This window comes from Lathyrus oleraceus, chromosome 3, assembly GCF_024323335.1.
Source record: "Lathyrus oleraceus cultivar Zhongwan6 chromosome 3, CAAS_Psat_ZW6_1.0, whole genome shotgun sequence".
Taxonomy (NCBI): domain Eukaryota; kingdom Viridiplantae; phylum Streptophyta; class Magnoliopsida; order Fabales; family Fabaceae; genus Lathyrus; species Lathyrus oleraceus.
The window spans coordinates 215839583-215851598 of NC_066581.1; the positions used below are offsets into that span (position 1 = coordinate 215839583).

Consider the following 12016-nt stretch of genomic DNA (forward strand, 5'->3'; position numbering starts at 1 on the left):
ATCGGGGATTTCAGCTGGAATTGAAATATATCTTTGCAATATCATAATACTTAGACTTGCACATTTTAACATTTTACAATATACTAATAACATAAAATACATTAAAGAACATGAAGACTTCTGCAATATTTGAACATTTTATATTATTAAAAGTATCATAAAAATGTCTAATGACATTATAATAGTATAAAGAATATCAAGATATATGTCATGAATTGTACATTTCATATTATTAAAGAATATCAAGATCTTTGTCATGACATTATAGTCATATCATAATAGTATACAATTCATGCTACAATCTTAGTTGACCATTAGAAGTATCCTCATTCTATCTCACTAGGACATATAATTTCATGTCATATACAACTATAAGAATTCTATTTTCAAAACCAAAATAATGAATAAATACATTTCAGCGGAACAGTAAAGCTGCAATAGGCATACCAGCATGTGCTGAAATTACTTTGACCTGCAAACTAGGTGTTAATAAATATGTTTAACTTATTTCAATTTTTAAAATTAACAAACCATAACTTATAATTTCCATTATGAAGAGAAAATTGCATACTTATCAATTTCATTAGAATCTCATTTTAAGCACAAGAGAAAATGTGATATAAATCTATTTTTAGAGTGGTTGTTATGAGAAGTAAACTACGAAAGTACCGAAGAAAATTGTTCCAGATTAAATCATCTAAGAGTGATTTAAAATTGTGTTGATTTCTCCCTAAATGAATGTGTCCATATCAAAATATGACGATGATACCTCTCATGTTTTTAGTATTGAAACAGTCCCTACGTAATCCTATAGTATATTATTTTTCATTTATCATTAACAATAAAAAACATAAGACTTCGGAGAGGTTGGAGAACCTTACTTCAGCAAGATAAAGGGAAAACCTTACTTCAGCGAGAGAAAAAGAGTTGGTCTAGGTGAAGACAACTGCAGATTGGATCCCAAGACTAGGGAATATGTGTGGAAAAAATAGGGAAATAAAGTATTCATTATCTCTTAGTCTCTTTCCATTAAACTTGTAAGAATTTTCCATCATTAGATTCTTTCATCTAAATTGGACCAATGACTTGTTCCAACGCTAATCCACTTCAGGAACAAAGTAAATTCAACTCAAAATAAAGAGAACTAAACTAAGAAACCTTTAAAAAGAGAAAGTAATTAACTCTAATGAAATAAAAAGTGAAGCACTGACTACATGCAACTAAGCTCAGCAACAAAAAATTATCAGTATCAATTAAAACATAAATTTAAGTAAGCAACTAAATACAACAAAAGGAAAGATTAGAAGTCGGTGATGATTTTAGACAATGCCTTAATATTGAAGAGATTAAAATCATAGAGACTGTGTAGATTTGGAAGGAGTGGGGAAGATTAATTCAAAGATGTTATAAAACTACACAATGTATTTGCAAACAAATCACATGTATTATTTACATGACTTTACAATAACCATACACTTCACAAACATTTAAAAAATTAAACTTGCAAGTTGCAACCTATTATTAATCTTCATAGGGAAAATCAAGTAAACAAATTTTTAGTATTGTTTCCTAAGTTGATCAATCAAGTCAATTCACAGGGCCATTACCTTAGAAAAAAGACCATTCACCTTAGCTTTTACAACATCAGATACCTCCACAAACTTGTCTCTAATTCCTTAGCTGTATCATGTCTCCAAATTATAGTACATTTCCTCATCCATTTCTTTTATTGTATTATGTTAGACACACATAAATACCAGCCTATTTTGAATGTTTCAAATAGAGTTCTCCACCACCACCGACGTAGCAACCTACAAATTAGTAACTTAGATGCTCATCTAAACAAGTGAAAAAAGCATACTTCTAAGATAAACAACAATTGAAATCGTGGATCGATTACCTTCATTGGTTCCAACACCATGTCGTTAAATAAGGTGCAAACTCATTCATCAATTCCAACTCTGCATCGATTCAAACTGCTATTGTTCCAAAAACAAATATGTTTATTGATAAGTATCTCATTTTACAAAAACAAGAGAAAAGAAAGTGAAATATAACTAAGCTAAAGTAATTTTCGAAAGAGTAAATTAAGTTTCATGACCCCACTAAGATAAACACTTATTCATTACATGGAAAAACCCTAATTTTTACCTTTTGCCAGTCATGTATAATCTCAAAGAATCTCTGAAGAGAATCAATTCTGCAAGGATGGGATGGTACTATTATTTCATGCAATTATTCCATACTTCTTCTTTCTCTGCTGTGATTCCATCCTTCTTTTTTGATTCTTGCAACTTCTCACTAATTTGAGACTCTTTAAAATAAAAGTAAACATAATAAATTCATGAGACTAGATAAAGAAGACGAAGAATTGATGAGTTTTTGGAGTTAAGAGAGAAAAACGATGAACATAATTGAAGTATAGAGACCTTGAATCAAGAAGGGAGAAAGAGTTTGGTGTTTGCGTAAATCTGAGAGGGAGAACAAGGGTTTCACAAAGCTGAGCTAAAGATTGGTTTTTCTTTTCATTATTTGTATATATTTTTTAAATATTTAACTTATAAATCTTTTATGTTTTTTTAAATAGTTAATATTATATGTTTTAAATGTCTTTTTAATGAAAGTTTGCTATAAAAGTAAAATTTATTTTTAGTCTATTTGTTAAAAATTAAAAAACAAATTTTAATTTTCTAAAATATAAGTGTTCATCAATATTTTCTTAAAAAATATTTTAATAGAATGATATTTAAAAAGCAATTATTAAAAATATATTTTAATTAAATAAAATAAAATATTATTAGTTTTATGTGAGATTTACTCCTATACACTAATAATTAATTTTTTTTGCACAAAATATAATTTTATTAATGTGTCCAAAAAGATATCTCATTTATTGCACAAAATCTTTACTTTCTCATTTAAGTGTTTATGCAGTTTTTATTTATTTATATTTTTGCAGTTTCTTTTTGAATTATTTAATAACCGAAGAGATATTATAGTTATTAATAATAAATTTTATTAATTTTTCAATAAATTTATATTAAAATATTTTAATAATAGATTTCAAAAGGACTAACTTTTATTTTGGAGTTGTCAATATGTGTATGATAAAATTTTATTTATTTTAACAACATGTAATTTAAATTGTGCCATGTTTATTAAAATATTTATGTTTTTAAGAATATGCAATTTAAATTGTGCCATGTTTATTAAAACAATTATTTTAAAAATTTATTTAGATTGTTTATATATATTTATAGTAGTTTTGTATATTAAAATAATAAACTATAAATGCAATTAGATAGAGACCTTTAAATTAACAAAAATTAAAAATAATTATATATAAATATTTAAGAGTCTGAAATTTTATTAAAAAGTGTTATTGGCTCAGTGAAATTTCAATAGAGACTTTTAAATTAAAAAAAAGATAAAAAATTATTATAAATAGATATTTAAGAGACTAAAATTTACTTGAAAAAGTGTAATTGACTTAGTGATAGTTAAATGCATATTAATATTGAAAGACATATGAACATGATGAACCTTGGTTTGATCCCAAATATTTTTTTTCCGTATTAATTTTAATTAAAAAAACTTATAATCAAACATATTCATCAACTAAATTAATAAATCCGTAGGCTTTAGAATTCGGCCGCGATTTATAACCGTTGCCTTTTAAAGATAAATTGCAACAACTAAAAACCCGTAATTTTAAGTATATAGACAACGGTTATGTTACACATGCACTTTGTAAACCGTAGCTGATAGTAAATAGGGGACGGTTTTTAACAAAATAAGCTACGCTTTTTAAGTTGTTGTTTATTGTTCCGTTGCCTAAAGTAAAAAATGTTATAGTGTGAATGATGTAAAAGATGGTAATGATGCATATTTTTGGAAACTAGAATAGAGAAAATACAAGACATGCTTCCTGAACACATTTACGCTAGTATCGTATTTTCAACTTTCTCTGGATATAAAGAAAGAGATTAACTTATTAGATGTTTTGAAAAAAAATCCAATATTACCCACATAAAACAAAGACTTATGTTATAAGTCAAATTGCTACCACAATCAAAATTGCTAACAAAAATTTGGAGTTGGCAATCTCATAAAACTTTTCTAGGGAAAAATCACCTTCTAACTTACGATAAATAAGACTTTGTTTGTATCCAAATGGAACCATGTACTAGGATTTTCCCTTAACTACTAGGTTCGTAAACTTTAACCAGAACCAATAGGTTTTATTCCAACATAATGATGGAAAATTATAATTGTACGCACGCATAAAATAATTTTAAATAAAAAAGTGAGATTTTTATTTATATTATATAATAAATTTTCATTATAAATTTTCTTCTTGTCTACTTTACTACAACTAATTATTTTAAATAAATGTCTTTAAAATGAAATAATGTCTATCAAGAATGTGGTATAGATCTTAATAATAATTTTGAGGATAGTGATACAAGAGGACAGTGATGCCCTCTATTAATGTGATCCTAGATTTCTTAACCGCCAGAGGATAGTGACACCCTCTGTTATTAATGTGATCCTAACAAGAAATTATCATGGATACCTCAATAAAAAGTGATATTAGAAATTAACAACTATGGTATTTAAACTTAAAGTAATACACACCCTCGATTGACTACGAAAGGAAGATACAGTTCACCATACTTGAACTGAAGACAAATGAGAATTTAAATATTATGTGGAGTACATTTTTCCGTTACTCAATAAATGGTTCGATTGAAGTGAATACGAGGATTGCAAGATCGATTGACGATATTATAAGTATATTGCAACGTCCTAACCTTCCGTTTGTAATGAAAAGTAATGTTAAATTTATGTTAACGCTAACAATCATCTATGTAATGTTTATTTTGATATTAATTTATGTTGTTTTTCCATTATTCTGCTATTGTTTCTGATTTGACCTAACAACAGATTTTTCAAAAATGCATCTTCGTAAAACTCATTGAATACTACATTAAGGTTCTTACAAAGGTAGACCCAATCTAATAATGATACAAAAATGCATATCCAGACTAAATTTTAACAAAATAAGGGTACACTATTACAAATATTATATTTTATGATAACCCTTACACCTAACTCAACAAAAATTCGAGGAATAATTTTTAGTCACACTCTGTTTTTTTCTAAAAAAAATACATTTACTCCCTTGGTTTAAGTATACAATCCATAGGTAAATAATTCAGGGTACATGCTTTGAATCCCAACAACTACAATTTTTGTTTTTTATTCTTTAAATGTGATGCCTTTCTTTTTATTTAATATTTTATTTAATTATTAAATATTCTATTCCATCAATTTCTCAAATAATTGAGGGGTATGATACTCAAATTTTACTATAAAAGGATTCTTTCACTAAGTTTACCCTAAACTTAATTCACATGTTTAGCCGCTCCATATCATAAACATCATTCTTTAGGATGGATTGTAAGACAATTTTTTTTTTTGATTTTGTGTTGTTGTTTTTCTTACACCAACCTTTAACAATCATTTTTTATTCTTGAAATCTATCTCAAGTAATGAAATTGTTTTTGTTTTTGTTGTTGTTTCCACCTCTTGTCAATATTATGTAAAAGGAAACATATTTTTATTTTGAAATAATTTTTCAATATTGTCAATAAAAAAAATATTATATATATATATATATATATATATATATATATATATATATATATATATATATATATATATATATATATATATATAGCTTTCTTCGGATAACAACATTGAGAAATTTATTCTTAGTCATACTACAATGTTGTTTAAAATATAGTCCTTTGTCTGATTATTACAACATATAAAGAAATTGGTGAATGATAAAAAAGTTAAAAAAACAAAAACAATACATGTTACTTCAATTTTTTCCATTCACCATTTTTTCGCAAAATAAGTAATTTATTACCTCTATGTTTTTAGAAGTCGAGGATAAAAATACCTATTTTATTGTTTTTTTTATTTAAAAAGAAAAACTCTTAACCTCGGTGTTTGTCACAACAGAATATAAAATTAAGTATGTTTATTGAGTTTCTTTGTCGTTTTTAAACAAATCTTTTCCGTCCATTTATTGAGTATCAACGCTTAAGACACTGTCACCACATTAATCCATGAAAAACATTAGTGATCTGCATGATACCTAAAAGACAATCATTTAGAAGGCTAACTCCACATTATAAATTTGAATAACAAACACTCTAAATATCAAATATACATAATGAAAACATTTACCATTAAAATATTGAAACTTAAAGAAGTCTGAAAATTTTATCTATGTTGGATTGCAAGAGTAGAAAAATATTTTGGTTTAAATTTGGTTTTTTTTACATAATCTCTTATCATATAAGTGAATATCAATTTTATTTATCTAATTTTTTTTTGTTTTATATCAAAAATAAATATATACAATATCCAACATTTGTTCTTCCCCAAGATTCAATGAAACGATGATCCAGTATTTGATCTTCACTGACAGTAATGGTTATGAATCTGATTCATATTTTGTTATATATTTTAAGTTGTAGATTGAGACGAAATCAATGTAAAACAAAAAAAGTTGTATATTAATAAAGCAAGAAATATATATATATATATATATATATATATATATATATATATATATATATATATATATATATATATATATATATATATATATATATATATATATATATATATATATTTGCTTCAACTATTGTCAACTCAACTAAATCGAGATTAATCCGATAAAAAAGATGGTAATAATGTAGACTTTTGGGAATTAGAATGAAGAAAACACGAGACATGCTTCATGAACACATTTATGCTAGTATTGTATTTTCATCTAGCTCTAGATATCAAGAAAGAGATTAGTTTATTAGATGCTTTAAAAAAATCCAATATCATAACACATAAAACAAAGAATTATGTATAAGTTAAATTGTTAGCGCCAACAAAATTGTTAACAAAAAAATTGGAGCCCGCAATCATGCCTAACTTTTTTCTAGACAAGAAATAAGATTTTATTTGTATCCAAATAAAACTACGTATCAGGATGGTTCCTTAACTATTAGATTCGTAAATTGTTACACCGTTAATTTTATTTCCTGCATAATGATGAAAAATTACAAAATAAAAATTGGTGAATGAGGATGGATGAAGCCCGAAGAACTATTACACAGAGTGAAGGCTTCTCAAAGAGATAGCCATCATATCCTCAAAATATATGCTTTGAATCTCCCTAAGACAATAATCAACAAAAACTATGCCTATGTTTGATTCTCCATTAACATGAATACAACTATGTTCCCTCACCTTCTTGATCTCTTGTTGTATTTTCCACACAAGTATTGAATGGTTTCATTTCCTTTGCTGCTCCATTGTGATAGCCTTATATGCTTCCTTCGAGTCGGTTTGTACGATCATAATCCCCCATTTGTTTATGTTGTTGAACATCCTGAGTTCTTCTAAAATACCACACAGTTCTGTATTCAAAATAGAGCAGTGACCTATGGCTTTGAAGAAACTACAAATCGAGTTTCCGTTGTTGACCTATGGCTTATATAATTTCCAGCAAAGTTTCGTTCATGATGTTGAGTTTTCGCTTTCCCAATCCCTCTTACTTTTTTCTTTTCGAAATTTAACTCCATCTAATTTATCTCTTTCGATTTCTTTCAAACATTCTCTAGGAAACCTATCGTTAGTCATGGAGTATGTCGGAATTGCCTTAAGAACCGATTTTGCAAGAGTAACCTTCCACGAGGACAGTTTTGTCATGATTCTGTCTATGATGTGTTGATATTCCTTAGCAATTGGACTCTTAGCTATGATAGGAACTCATAGGTACATACCCAACTGCCATGAAAAATTACAACTATATTCACGCATAAAATAATTTTCAATAAAAAGTGAGTATTTTTAATTCTATTATATAATAAAGTTTCATTGTAAATTTGCTTCTTGTCTTCTTTGCTGTAAATAATTGATTTTATTAAATGTCTTTGAAATGAAAGAATGTCTATCAAGAATGTGTCATATACCTTAATTATAATTTTGAGATCTTCTATCATTCATCAATATCGAACGCTCTCTGTCTTATAAAATGTGTTTCATTTATATTTTTTTCTTCGTTTTAAAATAATTGTTTTTTTACGATATAAATGTAGTATTTTTTTTTCCACTACTACACTTCTATTTGTTAAATTTCACATTTTTAATGTATTTTGTTAATTATATTTAATAAGAATATTCTAATAAATGATACTAAATTTACCATTAAAATCAACATATCTAATTATTTTCTTAAAAACCATACATAATTCAAATAGGACATTTTTATGAGATGGAGGAAGTACTTATTAGACTCTTGTTTATCAACGAGAGGGGGTGATTATCCTATGTTGTTAATGTAATCCTAGATTTCTTAACATAAAATTATCATGGATGCCTCCATAAAAGTGATATTGAAAATTAACAACTATAGTTATTTAAATTTAAAGTGATAAACACCATCGATTGATAATAAAGGGAAGACACGGTTCACAATGTTTGAACTAAAGACGAATGAAGATTTAAAAGTTATTTGGAGTATACTTTATCGCTATTCAATAAAGGATTCGATTGAAGTGGATGCGAGGATTACAAGATCGATCAAAGATATTATAAGATTGTTAAAAAACTTCCTGAATCACCTGTTTGTAATTAAATATAATGTTAACTATTATCATTGTAATGTTTATTTTTTGATGTTAATTTATATTGTTTTTTCAATTATTCTGTCATTGTTTCTTGTTGTTTCTGGTTTGATTTAGTAGGTGATTTTTCGAAGATGCATCTCCAAAAAACTCACAGAATACTGCATTAAGGATTGTTACGGGGGTGCATCTCTGGACTCAATCTAATGTTGATACATACATACATCTTTGAACTAAATTTTAATAAAATAAGGGTGACTCAAGAATTTGATCTAGCGTGTATGACAATGATGCCTATATAGATGCATCTCCAATTTTAGGGACAATTGTATCTTTTCATTATGGTGTGGAAACACCCTACAGGGTGGGATGAATATCCTTTTATTTTTATCAAACAAGTAAGTGTTTTAGAATCTACTTATAAATATTTCGTTATGACCCAACAATGACCGATAACATTGTATAATATTGGAAAATGCACAATATCGACACAAGTCACGTACGAGTTCAGTATACATGAATTATGGTCCAGTAACAAGTCATCACCATATACTCAATTATGCAAGAGAAAGATAAAAGGAACTTTAGGTTTCGTCTGAAACTAATGAGTATCTTTTTTATAAATTTGTTCAATTGGATATTACATACTTACTTATTTGTTTTAATAAAAAAAACTCAAATTTACTAATTATTTATTTTCCTTTGTTTTTCAACTTCAACCATTGTCAACTCAACTAAATCGAGATTGATCTGATGCAAAAAATGGTAATGATATAAATTTTTGGGGACTAGAATGGAGAAAATATGAGACATGCTCCCTGAACACATTTACGAGATTGATCTTATGTAAAAGATGGTAATGATGGAGATATTTTCGAACTAGCATGGAGAAAACATGGGTCATCATGCTCTAAATATCAAGAAAGAGATTAATTTATTAGATGCTTTGAAAAAATCCAATATTATACCACATAAAACAAAGATTTATGTTGCAAGTCAAAATGCTAGTGCTATCAAAATTGTTTACAAAATTTGGAGCCTACAATCATGTGTAACTTTTATAGGGGAAAATCACTTAAATAAGACTTTGTATTCAATCCAAATGGACTCACGTATCAGGATTGTCTCTTAATTATTATGTTGGTAAACGGTAACTAAAACCAATTGATTTTATTTCTAGTATACGTATAAAATAATTTTAAATAAAAAATATTTATATATATATATATATATATATATATATATATATATATATATATATATATATTATAAAAATTTATTATAAATTTGCTTCTTGTCTAATTTACTACAACTAATTGATTTAATTAAATGTGTTTGAAATGAAATAACGTCTATCAAAAATGTGTTATAGACCTAATCATCATTTTGAGATCTTCCACCATTCACCAATATACTACTTGTTAGACTCTTATTTATCAACCAGAGGATGGTGATGCCCTCAATTGTTAATGTGGTCCTAGATTTCTTAGGTGAAAATTACCATGGATACCTCCATAAAAAGTGATAAAAAGTTATATTGGAAATTAACATTATTTAAATTTAAAGTGATAATGTACATACATTAACACGACTCAAGAACAACAGAAGATGCATTCCTTATTCTCTAGTTAACTCAACAAGAGTATCAACAAATGATTTTGTTCTTCGACTGGATCATGATCAAAAGGAATCACATCTATTTATTCAGCCCTAATATTCCAGCAATCTTGTTAAGATCAAGGCAAGAATTTAAAATTCTTGGTTAGTACACTTAATCCGTATAGTGGTCTTCATTTGAAAATTTAGTCAACAAAAATCTTGAATGAAAAAATTAAACTCATAGGAATAACTTCCATGATGACTTGTCACAAGATGATAGAATAACAAAATATATACAGGCAACCATACTTTTGTTATCATATACATTCTTAAGCAAGACATCATGAGCTATATATTCAGGAGTACAAACTAGAGATTTTGATTGTGAAAATGTAGCACCATTTATTTGATAACGGCTAAAAAAATAGCCTATTGTAAGCTATTTGTTCCCCATTTGAGGATTTCCTTATAAAACGGCTAAATTAAAGTATAGATTGAGATTCTGGAAAAGCCTTTGCAGGATTGGATTTGCAAGAATTTGGCTTTCACTGGGCGTATATTATGTACCTGAGTTCAAGGGTTGCATTTGTGCTGAACTATATGGCAAAGATTTGTTTCCATCTCGATGAAAACTCGTCTATTGTCTTTTGCAAACTCTCATCACTAGTTCTATTGCTTTCATAAATATCAAGCATCTCTATTGATATGTTTTTAATCTGTCAAAGAACCAAAAAAACTACCTTCAGCATACAATTTATTTTCTCTATCAAAAACATGAATAACTCACCATATCCATAACACTGATAGAAACTGATACCAACATACAAATTAATGGTAGAAACGGACTTTTATTTATGAATAAGGTTCAACTCCTTAATGGGACAAATTTTAAAAAATAGAATGAGAGCATGGAAATTGTTCTTGGCTGCATGCATCTTGACTCTGCATTAAGGATGAATCAACCACCTTCTTTTTTAGAATCTTGTACCTCTGAACAGAAGAAAGATTATAAAAAGTGAGACTGCTCCAATTGCATGAGTCGTACTTTGGTCTGATCTGAGGGCAATTTAGCTTCAGTACCTAGATATAGTTGGTGGTTAGGCTCTAGTGCAACTACTAACATCAGTGTTTCAATGAGGGGTTGCCTGAACTACCGGAAAGCAAATGATGTTGAAAATTACATTTATGTTGGAGATGGCAAGTCGGTGGAGGTGTAAGCTATAGGACATTTTAAATTATTGGTGTGTACGATATTTTATTTGGATTTGAAAGACACTTTTCTAGTTCCTTCATTTAGATGGAATTTAATTTCAGTTTCTTTTTTTGACAAATCAGGTTATTTATGTTCATTTTGAAACAATATGTTCAAGTTACTTTTCAATTCAGATATTGTTGGAATTGCTTCACTAATGGTTCGTGATAATCTATATTTTCCTGACATAATAGATACATATAATGAATCCTTGAATGTGGAAATCATGTGGTACTAAGCGTAAAATTGATGACAATAATTCAGGAGCATTATGACACAAGTGGATAGGTCACGTCTCTAAATATAGAGTTGAGCGACTAGTGTCAGATGGAATTTTGAATTCCATTGACTTCACAGACTTTGAAGTTTGTGTTGAATGTGTTAAAGGTAGACAAACCAAAACAAAGAATTTGGTGCATATAGAGCTACATATGTTTTAGAATTGATACATACGAACATTTTT

The 12016-nt window shown here is 27.5% G+C and overlaps 1 long non-coding RNA gene across 1 annotated transcript; it reads right to left on the reverse strand.

Moving 5' to 3' along the window:
- Positions 1-1569: 1569 nt before the first annotated feature.
- Positions 1570-2478, reverse strand: LOC127129089 (uncharacterized). The gene is made up of 3 exons (XR_007806151.1): positions 2152-2478; positions 1901-1979; positions 1570-1811 (listed from the first exon to the last, which is right to left on the reverse strand). It is a non-coding gene; the product is annotated as an uncharacterized LOC127129089 (long non-coding RNA).
- Positions 2479-12016: the final 9538 nt, after the last annotated feature.